Here is a 13,003-nt window from a genome sequence, read left to right as displayed (position 1 = left end):
ACTCCCACAATGCTGCTCTTTATGGTAAGGGATTCTTACACATGTTGTTCTTTATGTTTTTGAAAAAATATTCTTTATTATTATAAAGACATTTAGGAAAAGAAAATTTGATCAGACACTTTACATGTACTTAAGTCTTCTCATAATTATAATATTTCAATTTATTTATATAATTTTTTTATAAATTTGTGTTAAATATGTATTAGGTTATAGTCTGTTAAAGGATTAGGTGTAGTTTAATAAGGCAAGGAATGGGTTGGATCACCAACCTTGAAGTGAGCATTCATTGCATGGATTTCAAAGTGATGAGTTTTTCAAGTAACATTAATGACTTACTTGTTGGGTGTATTGGGTATAAAAAATGTCAATTGATGTAGATAAAATATAGGTTAAATACATAAAGTTAGAACAAAGAAATAATATTATAGTTCAAATTACATAGTTTAATTCTTATCCTCAAGTGAGCCCAATAAAAATTTACATGAATTTAACAATAGAATTATCTTGGGTGAAATTCTTAAGAATTATAAAAATAAAGTATTAATAATTCTAGTCAGTTCAAAACTTAAGGTTTTAACCCAATCAAGTTATCAATCCAATGAGGTGATTGAATCCATTTGAACTTAGGCAAACCGAGTTTGACAGCCATTTGAGACATCATATGCCATTGGACTTTTTAAATAAGGAGAGAACCACCACCCTCCATCTACCTTGCACATGCAAAAGGGAGGGAAATGTGCGGCCCTATCGCCCCTTCCCTGCTAACTGTATATAGTGGTCATGGGGAGAGTAAGGGATCCCTCCCTTGTTGTGGCAAGTAAAAGTGGAGGACTTTCGACTCCCCCTCTTCCTAAGAGAGAGAGAGAGAGAGAGAGATCACGAATTTGACAGAGAAGAAGGAAGACTTAATGATCTACCCCTTGCCTTGAATCTCTATTTATAATTGATGAAATAAGTTTACAATGACTACATTGCCCTTAGGGGTATAAGTTCTCAAAAGAAAAGGACATAAGTAGACATACATCATTTTCTTTAATTACAACCTTGTGTCATCCTTTTGAGAAAAACTTTAACTTATAACCTTTGCCATCTCTTTGACATGAGGAAGGTATTTACCTTAGTGCTCCTTAGAGATGTCTTCTGAAACTCCCCCTCAAGCTAGGGGAGAGAAAAAGTCGTATATACCCAACTTGTTGCATATAGTGGTTAGTATCTTGGATGTGATATGCTTTGTGAGTATATTTGTTGCTTGTCCTTGAGATGAAACTTGTTTAAGAGGTATAATGTCAGTTTAAAAATTTTCTCGTATGAAATGGCAATCTACCACAATGTGTTTGTTATCTCATAGAAAACTGGATTTGAATTAATGTGGATGACTGTCTGGTTGTTACAATAGAGTTCCATATGAGTCTTTTTGTGGAACCCTAATTCAGTGAGGAAAGATTTGATCCATAGAAGCTCATTGCATGCATGGGTTATAGCCTTGTATTATGTTGCAATATTGGATCTAGTAACTACAATTTGCTTTTTACTCCTCCATGTAACCAATTTCCCTCCAACTAAGGTGCAATACCAAAAGTGAACTCTTGTCATCAGGTGAACCAGCTTAATCTGCATCCACAAATCCTTCAATGTTGAGGTGACCGTGATATTTATAGAGAAGTCCCTTGTCAGGAGCTCCTTTTAAATATCGGAGGATTCTTTCCAGAGCTTGTCGGTAAATAACTTGTGGTTTATGCATGTATTGACTAACCACACTTACGACATATGTTAAATATGGTTTGGTTATTGTAAGATAAATAAGTTTCCCGACAAACCTCTGATATTGTCCTACATTCACATCTTCGTTGGAGCTTGCACACAACTTGGTGTTAGCATCCATACGAGTATATACCGATTGATATCCCATCATCCATGTAGCAAATCAAGAACATACATCCTCTGAGATAAGATAATCCCATGTTTTGACTGGAAGACCTCAATACCCAAAAATTATTTTAAAAGTCCAAGGTCTTTTGTTTTGAATTACTTGCATATATTCACTTTGACTTCTCGTATTCCTTCGACGTCACTACTAGTTACGACAATATCATCTATATAAACAGCCAATAACACACTTTCCTTCAAGGTGTTCTTGACAAATACAAAATGATCAATAGAGCATCTATGGAACCCAAACTGCAACATTGTTTGGCTAAATTTGTCGAACCAAGCCGAGGAGACTGTTTTAATCCATATAATGATTTCTTCAATCTACGTACCAACTCCCCTTCAATCACAAAACCAGGTGGTTGATGCAAGTAGATCTCCTCCTTAATATCACCATTTAAAAAGGCATTTTTCAACATCCAGTTGATATATCGGCCAAGAAGAATGTGCAACAAGTGATAATAGGATTCATACCGTATTTAACTTGGCCGTCGGGAAGAATGTTTCCTCGTAATCAACTCCATAATACTGAGTGTAACCTTTGGCAATGAGACGAGATTTAAGACGAGCCACATAACCATTGAGATTGTGCTTGATGGTAAAAACCCATTTATACCATACGAGTTTCTTCTCGAAAGGAGGCGGAACCAAAGTTCATGTTTGATTCTCATATAAAGCATTCATTTCCTCTTCCATTATTGTCTTCCATCCTGTATGTCTTAGAGTATCCTGATATGATTGTGGGACAGATAAAGAGGAGATGGATGCAAGAAATTGACAACAAGAAGAAGACAACTGATGGTGAGAAACAAAATTTGATATAGGATGAGAAGTAGAAGGCCTAGTGCAAGTTCTAGGCTAGAGCTATGGGCCTAGTATCAAATTGTGGACAAAATATGATAGGTAAAAATGGGTTTACCTCGGAGGGATCCGTAAACTCCAAAAGTGTGGTGTCGATCATTGCTTTAGGGGGTTGAAGGAGATCCACGTCAAGTGGCACAACATGTCTCAGAGTTGTTTGAACTGATGAAAGACCCAAAAGAGCATCTTTGGAAGAATAAAAAGATGTGTCCTAAAAAAAGTAGCATCCCTAGAAATAAGTACCTTCCAAAGAAAAGGATTATAGCAAACATAATTGTTTTAGGTACGAGAGTAACCTAAGAAGATACACTTAAGAGACTTAGGCTCGAACTTACTCTTCTGGGGGGATGTGATATGAACAAAACATGTGCATCAAGGGAAGGGAAACAAGGTCTTCATCAGGAAATAACAACGAATAGGGGAATTTATGTTTAAGCATAGAGGAAAGCAACTGATTAATAAGGAAGAAGGTAGTAAGAATTGCGTGAAACCAACAAAAATAAGATACATTCGTAGAATAGAGCAGGCCGCGGGCCACCTTTAGAAGATGTTTATTTTTCCTTTCGGCTAGACCGTTTTGTTGAGGGGTACAGGCACATGATGTCTGATGGATAATGCTCATCCTGAAAAAAAGGATTGAAATTCACCGGAGATGTACTCATTGGCATTATCAAAATGATTGTATGTTTTTACCAAACTGAGTTTTTACCATGGCATGAAAGGACTTAAAGATGAAAAAAATCTCAAACCTTTCTTTAAAAAGAAACATATGTGACTCAAGTAAAATCATCCACAAATGTGACAAAAATATTTAACTTGTAAAATATTTGAGGCACTCAGAGTGAATTAAGGAAAAAGGAGCAACACCTTTAATTTCAACTCAAGGAGAATATGTTGCCCTCTAGTGTTTGCTCAACTGACATACTTCACAGTATAAACCAAACAATGTTTTAAAACAAGGAAATAATTGTTGATGGTGGATGTCTGAACCAGTTGTGCCATAATCTTGCTTTTTTGGAGAAGCAGAAACTACAGTCACCAGAGACAAGACTAAGTAATAAAGGCCCCCCTGTTCATGATCTCCACCAATCACCTGCTTCGTTGTTAGATCCTGAAAAACACAAAAAGAAGGTTTGAAGGTGATGAAGCAATTGAAAAGTTTGCTAGCTAACAAACAATAAGTTTAAGGGAAACTGGGGAATAAATAAGACACCAATAAGTGGAAACAAAGGTGTAGCAGAGGAGGATTCCTTCCCAAGAACTTTCGTTTGGGATTCGTCGTCTATGAGAACAAACTTTTCTGATAAACATACAAACATGGAATGTAATAGACTTTTATTACGTGGCAGATGCTCGGAGTCTCCTGAGTCAATAATCCAAGATGAAAAAGAGGAACTGGCAGAGATCATACATGAAACAGTAGTGGCAGTAGTAGTGGAAGAAGATGCAGGAGAAGATACCATCATAGTCTTCAATCTTTGCAAGAATTCATAATCTTTATCGATTATAGTCATCTTGCCTTCGTGTGACTCAAGTTTGTCTTCATTTTATCATTATGTATCGAGGCCTCGTTAGTAGTGGCCCAGTCTGGTTTGCCATGAAGCTTCGAACAGGCTTCCACTAAATGATTTAGTCCTCCACACTGAGAGCAAACTAGGTTATCAGACCTCAAAGGACTAGAGCCAGTCTTACCACCTCTTGCTCTGCCTCCTCTATAATTTCTACAACGATTTCTGGTGGTAGAAGGTGTACCCCCTGTTAAATGAGTACATAACAGATGATACCCTAGTGTGAGAGGTGGAAGAACGGTTTGGTATCCGAAGTAAGGTGGCACTTATGTCATCAAATGATGGAGGTGAAGAGGAGCTGAGAAGTTGAGTCTTGGCCACCTCTAGGTAGGGTTTGATAAAAACTGTTAAGGTTTCCTGCTGCTTTTCTTGAACAGATATATTAGTAGAGTAGGGCTAAACAATTTTTCATTCCTGAATTAGTCCCTGAAACCGTGTTAAGAATTCATGTAGATTGTCCCCTTGTTTGGTATTGAACAAGTTCTGAATAACATCATACAATTTATGGAGGTTCTCTGTGCTTGAGTATAACTTTACACAAGTGTCCCATATTTGTTTGGTTGTTTCAAGGTGGACCACATTATTAGCCACATGCTCCTTCGTGCTATTTGCTAACCAACTTATTACCAATGTATCATTCTTCAACCACTTAATAGAGGAGTTGTCATTCTCATCAATAGGTGGAGTTGGTTTGGTAAGATATCCTAAGAGGTCCCTTGTAATGAGAAAGCTTTTAACCGACTGTGACCAGCTCAAGTAATTAGATAACCCTTTCAGGGGTATAGTGGTAAGGTCACTCTTACTCCCCATGTGATATTTAATCATTAGGAATGAACCAACTCAAGAGGAGGGAAACCGAGGTCAACTCAGGTTGGAACCAACTTGAAAAATGAGCTAACTAGCTCGGGTAGGAACTAATTTGGGAAATGAAGAAGATCTAACCCAAAAACCAAAGATGAAATCTATACAACAACTAATCTTGCACTAAATAAGTAGAGTGCATGTTGGCCGAGATAAAAAAAATAGGTAGGGCATGGAAGACTTTCTCACTCAGGAAAGAATATTTACCAAGAAATCAAATTAAAGAAGATCTTCCTTCAATCAACTAATTTACAAAAATAAGATAAAAATCCTTCCTTTAGTGTTTTATATGCCACTTCAGTAAATCAATTTCAATCCTTGACTTGCCTTAAATATTTTAGGCAAGGGGATAATTAAGGATGGTAATTAGTAATCATACCAAGAGGGAGATCTCAGATACCTTGGAGATCCTTTAAAGAATGAACATTTCCTTCTAGTGTTTGGCACCAACAAATTACCCAAAGAACCAACCTTTGCTGCCTTTTTTTTTTATTTTTTTTTATGTCTTTCTAATCTTGTCTTTTGGTGGGATACACCCCAATGATACGATCAAGGTATGTGAGATTATACCAAAAACTCAAGATATCTCAATCAATTTAGTGAATCTTCTAAAGAAGGAACTTTGCTTCTATGAGTCATGTGCTAACTAATCATGCACCTCTAGTTTTTTTTCCCTTTTTTTTCCTTTTAAACTTTTAAGAAACAAGATCAAGAGCCAATATTTATGATAGAATACCTTCCAAAGTGAAAAAAATAAAAATTTGAACAATGACATCAATCTTCAACCTTCAAAATATGTAAATATAGCCTTTCAATCCTAAGTCAATAGAATAGCAAGACTTCATTTAACAAATAAAGAATCAGAAATCCACATATTGTATCAGTCTAAAAACTGGTATCTTTTACCAAAGATAGCATGGAATAAACACATTAATATTAACCAAACTGAAGCTAATATAAAAGATGCAATAACTCTATCTTTTCTTATCAAAGCATGCTTAATAAACCTTCAAATTTTTGAGATATATAACAACATTCATCTCAAGGAAAATAAGAGAAAAGAAAACTTATCTTTGTGAGCTAAAAGAGGTTCAAAATCGGAGCTTGTTTAATACCTCAACTTCCATCGAAAGAGTTGATAAAACCTTGATTAACCAGCAAATAATTTCAGGATCCCAAACCTAATGCTCTGATACCATGTTAGATTTAGGATGAGAAAGGGGAGAAAGAAGAAAATAAGAAGAAAATGAGAGGAAGAAGGAAGAGAGGAGAAAGGTGGGAGAGGGACGACTATGGAGATGGAGAGAGAGAGTGTGAGAGAAAAGGGTAAGGAAGAATTTGAGAGAGAAGAGAGGAGACTTAATGATCTACTCCGTGCCTTGAGCCTCTATTTATAGTTGATGAAAGAAGTTTACAATGACAACATTGCCCTTAGGGCTACAAACTCTTGAAAGGAAAATACATAAGTAGACATACATCATCTTTTCTAATTACACCCTTGTGTCATCCTTATGAGAAGAACACTAATTTACACCCTTTGTCGTCTCTATGATGTGGGGAAGGTATTTAGTTAATGTCTTTTTGAGATGTCTTACAACATGTAAAAACTGAAGATTTTGAATTAGATCAAGTAGCTTGAAACACAAATTAGGGTTACTCATATCCAAAAAATTTCACAAGTTTTATAAAACTAACATAGGCCCTTTTCATTAGAGAGGTATGAAATTCATATTTGAGAGAAACATGAAATTTTTTGTATCATTTAGGAGTTTTACATGAATATAAGCACCATAAATAAAGAACATATGGAACATTTTTCATTATTTCATCAAATAGTTCTTTATTTTATCTGTTTATAATACTACTTATGTGTAAACATCGAATTGTATGTTTCACCATAGAATAGTTTTGCTCTCGGTGGAGGCTCTCCATGAAAGCTCTCTACAAGAAAATGATCATGCATTTGCCTTTTTTTGTGGTAACTAATAAATGCTACCGATATATTTCATCCATCAATAGCCCTCTCGACAATTCTGAACCTAAACAATAGGTTCATATATGAGATTAAATTATTGGATGGATTTGAAATTATCCTTTAGATCTAATAAAATAATTAAAAATGGTATACCAACTATATCATTATTTGCTAGGTACTTTATCGTTCAATTTCTTTCTAAAAGTGAGGTATACTTGGTTTTGGTCCCTTGAACTAACTCAACGTATGCATCTAATCATTTTGATAAACATCATTTACGATCCTGTCTTAGCTAGGCTAATTTTGAGGTGATTTCCCTAGTTTTCTATCTCTGTCTTCCAAATTGAAAGAGGTTAATGACTTACTCTAATTGGAAAATTAAATTTGAATCATGAGTCAATTTATATAGTAACTACAATTCAATTTCTAAACGTAGATGATTCCTCTTCGCTTCCATGAAGGACAAACCAAAATTCGTCTTTAGTTATAAGGAACATCATCTTCAATTCTATTAGAGAAAAGTCTAATAACATCAACATATTCAAATTAATTTTAATTAAATAATTGAATAAAAGATAACTACAACATCCCATTTATTGTAAATACAATATCTAAGTGGTTATGTTGGAAAATATGGCAACTAAGATGTGATACTTAAAAAATACTCCCAAAAACAAAAAGTTGGTGAGTTTGAACTTGTCTCAAAAGGATATCTCTTCATTCTTCTTATACTAAATATAAATTTTTTATTCAAGAATACATTGAAGCCAAGATGTATTAAAAAATAATGTAAGTTTAGTTATCTATACACCCTTATAATATGATATACATATCTATATCTAGTGATAACATTTGAAAACATGACCTCCTTGTCAATGTAAAACAAGGGTTATTATTTTTTGCTTCCATGAAGAACAATGTGAGCCTCTTCATTTAAAGAGAAACCCCATCTTCATTTCCATGTGAAATAGAGAGGTGTGGCACAATTTTACCACTCTTAAATTCTATTAGTTAAATATTTTAAATGTGATCATAAAGATAATATTTAAATAGTTTTATTAAAAATATGGCGTCTAAGACGTTATATTCCAAAAATACTCTAAAAGAAAAGTTGGAATTTTAGGAGAAGAAAATAATTAATTGATAGTGTGTAAATTTGAGTATATTAGGTTTCTACTTATAGAGAGTACATAGAATTAGAGTTAAATTAAACTCTCCATGTCCTAGTTATACCTATTATAAAACCCATAATTAGAATTAAAGTGAACAACCAATACATAAAATAAATAAAACTAAAAGATCTCTAAACTAAAGTAATGCTTATGTGAGACTTCCACCCATGAGATTCATGATAGATTCCACCATATATGCTCTTCAACACTCATCGGTATGGAGTCACTAACTTTAGCTAATAAAAAAATCTTAGTCTTCAATCTTAGTATTCAATGTTCTTTGGTTGAAAAATCTTCATCTTCTATTGTCTCCTTTACTTGGATAGTTTAGTCACATAAAAAAAAATAGAAGAAAAGAAGAAGAAAGAAGAAGAGGAACAAGAGAGGGACAACTAGTTGAGAAAGAGACAAAGAACTCTTGGGAAAGGAGAGAATGGGTTAGGGATGTGAGTAAGAAGAGGAGAGGTTTGATGCTTTACCCCATGCCTTGAGGCTCTTATTTATAGTTGTGAGAGGATGTTTACAATGACTACAATGTCATTAGGGTTACATGCTTAAAGAAAGAAAAGACATAAGTGGACATACCACATCTTACATAATTATAGCCTTATGCTATCATTATGGAAGTCATCCTTATTTACTTCTTTTCCACCCTACACGTGGGTGAGATCATCCTCTATTTACCAGCCATGCCACCCCTTCACGTAGGTGTCTTCACTTGGCTTTCCACCCCTAACATAAGTTCTCCTTATTTATCTGGATGCTGATAAAAAATTTTCAGAGTTGACGATGCAAAAGATACACAACCAATACAAACAAGAAAGCCAACACTAGAGAAGAGAAGCCAAGCCAAATCATCTCGTGCAATCTCCTCTCAAAACCAAAAATAAAATAAAATATTGAGAATAACTTTGCAAAGATAAGACAAATAAAATAAAATAAATAAATACAAGACCATATAGTATAATAAGACCCTAAGAGTGATAATGACAAGTTGTTTGAAATAATAAGAGCAAGTAGAACCATACATTCACATCATTAACTATAGTAGCTGACATTGCAATGAGGCCACATCTACTATTAGTAGCTTGAGTTCAACAAGGATACATGGCTATAATGTACCTTTGCACTGATAAGGATTCTGGTGAGGTCTTGCGTGCAAATCTATATCAAAGGAGAAACTAAGGACTACTGTGGATATCAGTGGACTCCGTGTGTTACTCACTAGTGTTGGGAATATTAGGGATAGGATGATTTGTCAATTTAGTGCTATTAGGCTTACTATGTGATCATTGTTCCACAAGAAGAGATCTTGTTCAACCACCTAGAAGTGGGAATTGTTAAGGCAACTACTTATTCGGCCCTAAAGAGTGGAGCTCTAAATTTTGAGGAAATTTTTTTTCAAAAATTTGATTGAAAATCAAGATATAGGCAAATTCAAATAGCTGAAGAAGATAGCCATTAAACTGCATTTGTTGTTCCCATTGGACATTATGAATGGAATGTTGCCATATGATATGCAAATTGTACCTTTTTAAGTTTCAAAACATCATGAATACTATTTTTATTCCTTACTCAAATTACATTGATGTCTATATTGATAACCTTGTAGTGTTCTATAAAAATTTGGAACAACATTATACACATTTGGAAACATTCAAACATGTTACTAGAAAAATGGTTTGGTAATTATTCTTTTCAAAGATGAAATTATGTCAAATAGAAATAGGATTTCTTGGACAGAACATTACTCAAGGACGAGTTGTTCCTATTGAAAGAAGTATCGAATTTTCTCCTAATTTCCTTGATCAAATATTTGATAAGAGTCGGTTATAAAGATTTTTGGGTTCCTGATAGATGCCATATTCTAACATGAGAACTAGGTTAATTATAATAGAATAACCTTTATAATTGTGTTATAGGTGGTTACTTATCGGTTTTCAAATGAAATGAGCATTTATTGAATTTGGCATTAATCACTGTCGATATTGCATATTTCTCCCTCCTGAATTATATTTCATTATTTTTTTAGTCTTATTTCTTCCTGAAATGCTTTTTATAGATTCAATTATGGAATTTCAGGAGAATTTGGGTGGAGAAGAAGATATTTACCAAAATGCCCTTAGTGAAATGGAGGTAATTTCTAGGGCAAATCGTTTTAAAAGAAGAAAAATCATATTTAAAGGGAGAGGCGTCGAACGAGAGGGGGCAGGAGCGTGAAAGTAAAAGAGAGAGTATTGAAAAACAGAGGAGCACAGTCGACCGAAACAGGGGAGGATCCGAGAGGAGTTCCCCTCCGCCGTTCGCCGGGCCACCGTCGTCCACCACCATCCGGCAACCGAGAACAGACCCGAGGAGAGCTCGAGAGAGTCTCCGTCGCGGCGAGTTCGACGCTGCCATTCTTTGCTCGCCAGGCCGGGAGGGGATCCGAGAGGGCTTCTCCGGTGCCACTTCTTCTTTCTGACCATCCTCCGGCGTCGTTTACATATTCCGACCAGTCCCGGAGCCATTCCGACTCCAACCGAGACTCGAGAGAGCCGGTTAGAGAACGTCAGCTCTGTTTCGCTCTTCGCCGGATGTTACCTCCGTCCGTCGGCTTCTAACCGTCGTCGCCGGCGTCGTCTCTACCTCCGGCCACTCACTATTGCTACCCGATGCCACCAATTTCCGAAAATCGCAGCACCTGTGAGAACGAGTTGCTGCCCGAGCGAGAGGAGGAAGAAGGGGAGTAATTCATCATTATTGAATTTAATTTTTCATATGGTTTGAACTTAGGTTTTGAATGTTAATTGAATCTGATTTGATAATTAAGGTTTATTTAAGATTTGTTTTCTTGATATTTGATTAAATTAGTTAATTAGGGTAAGATTATAATTGAGGTTAGATTTTGGTATTTTAATCCGATTTCTGTCTTTAACTCTAGGCGCCCGAGAGGGGCTAGACGCAAGGATTGAGAATTCGGATTCGTGGTTACGTGGCGCTCGAGAGAGGCACGAATTACGGTAAAATCCAGAGTTGACGTTTCCTGTTGTGCAAGTAGTTAATTAAATTATTGCTTGATAATTTAGGATATAATTAGTGTTTAGTTCATGTTAATTCATCATATTTGGTTAGGCCAGTTGACTGAAGAATACACGAAATTCAATCCTCCCTGTGGATATGACCCTCGCTTACTGCTAGATTACATGAACGATTCGTACGCTTGCGAGGTATAAAAGTCGATGTAACTAAAATTCTACATCAGTTCCCTCAACTAATGTGTTAGACAATTATAAGGATCTGACCAAAGCCACAACATGTCTGTATCAATAACATCAAAAGATAGCCCTCCTTGGGATGATAAATGCACCCAGACTATTCAAATGATCAAACAAATGGTAAAAAAAATTACCTTGCTTATATCTAACCAATCCGCTATATTTGAAAATTGTTAAAACTAATGCTTATGATATATAATTTGGAGGAATCCTCAAACAAAAACATTCTGAAAACAATAAAGAAATGTTAGTTAGATTTTATTTTGTGAAATGGAATCTAGCTCAAACAAACTATTCAACAATTTAAAAAAATTGTTGTCTCTAGTAAAGTGTACTACAATATTCCAAGATGACCATCATTATAATTGGGGAATGAACTCATTTTGTCTTTACCATGTCAAAGGTAGATGACAAAGAATACTCTTCCAACTATTGGGACTATATTCATGTTTTTACATTGCAGTTTTATTATGAAAATGTAAAAGAGAAAACACTTTTGGTATGAGACTGTAAAGCACAATTATCGAAAGAGAAGTTCCAATATATGGTTCTATCAATGGTGGACAATGCTTGGCATAGAATTGGACATTCTTCAATAAGAGATCAAAGAGCTCAATGAGCCTTGGGTAGAGTATTACATTGGTCTCAACTAGAAAGATCCAAATGATATTATTGAAGGAGAATATACTCTCCCATTTGTTTTTTTTTCTTTAGACTTTGAACTCCCATGGTTATGGAAATGGGAATGATATAGGTTTTAATGAACTCAACATATTTTAGTTAAAAAGAAGATTTAAGGTGATATTGCGAAAAAAAATTCGACACAATACCTAAAGCTGAAGAAATAAAATCCAAAATTGAGCATTGCACTAATATACGTGTTAGAACAACTCAATCCACCTCCTCGGAACACAAATAGTTCGACCTGGAGTAAATGAAGAAATCTCTTCAAAGAAAATTTCCACAAGCATCTGAATTACAAATTATGATTAGGTGCTTAGATTATTTGAAAAGCTCAAACTTGTGAAGCTTTTAAAGTCTTTCCCAAAGCATCAACATATAACACTGAAGTAGATGATGATGAAGACAGAGAAATAGATGATGCTAGTCAATTCAATCAGCTTGAAGACATTGACTCAGTTTTTTTATATCTGGGATTCATAGAGGCCTGATTCAATACAAAAAACTCTTTGGTGTGAAACATGCGAAATAGCTATCTTAGTTGTCTAATCATGATCAACGATTATCTCAATTGTCTAATCAACAACTATCTCAGCCATTCAATCAATGACTATCTCAGTCGTTCGATCATGATCGGATGGATGAAATAGCCGTTTCATTTGTTTCTCACCAAATAACTTTTTATATTGGATCAGCCAT

The sequence above is a fragment of the Aristolochia californica genome, unplaced genomic scaffold (genome assembly GCF_029961685.1).
Source record: "Aristolochia californica isolate CCGP_79_NKW_82.1479 unplaced genomic scaffold, dmAriCali1.0.hap1 SCAF_11, whole genome shotgun sequence".
NCBI classification, from domain to species: domain Eukaryota; kingdom Viridiplantae; phylum Streptophyta; class Magnoliopsida; order Piperales; family Aristolochiaceae; genus Aristolochia; species Aristolochia californica.
Note: the sequence above shows the minus strand (reverse complement) of the source record.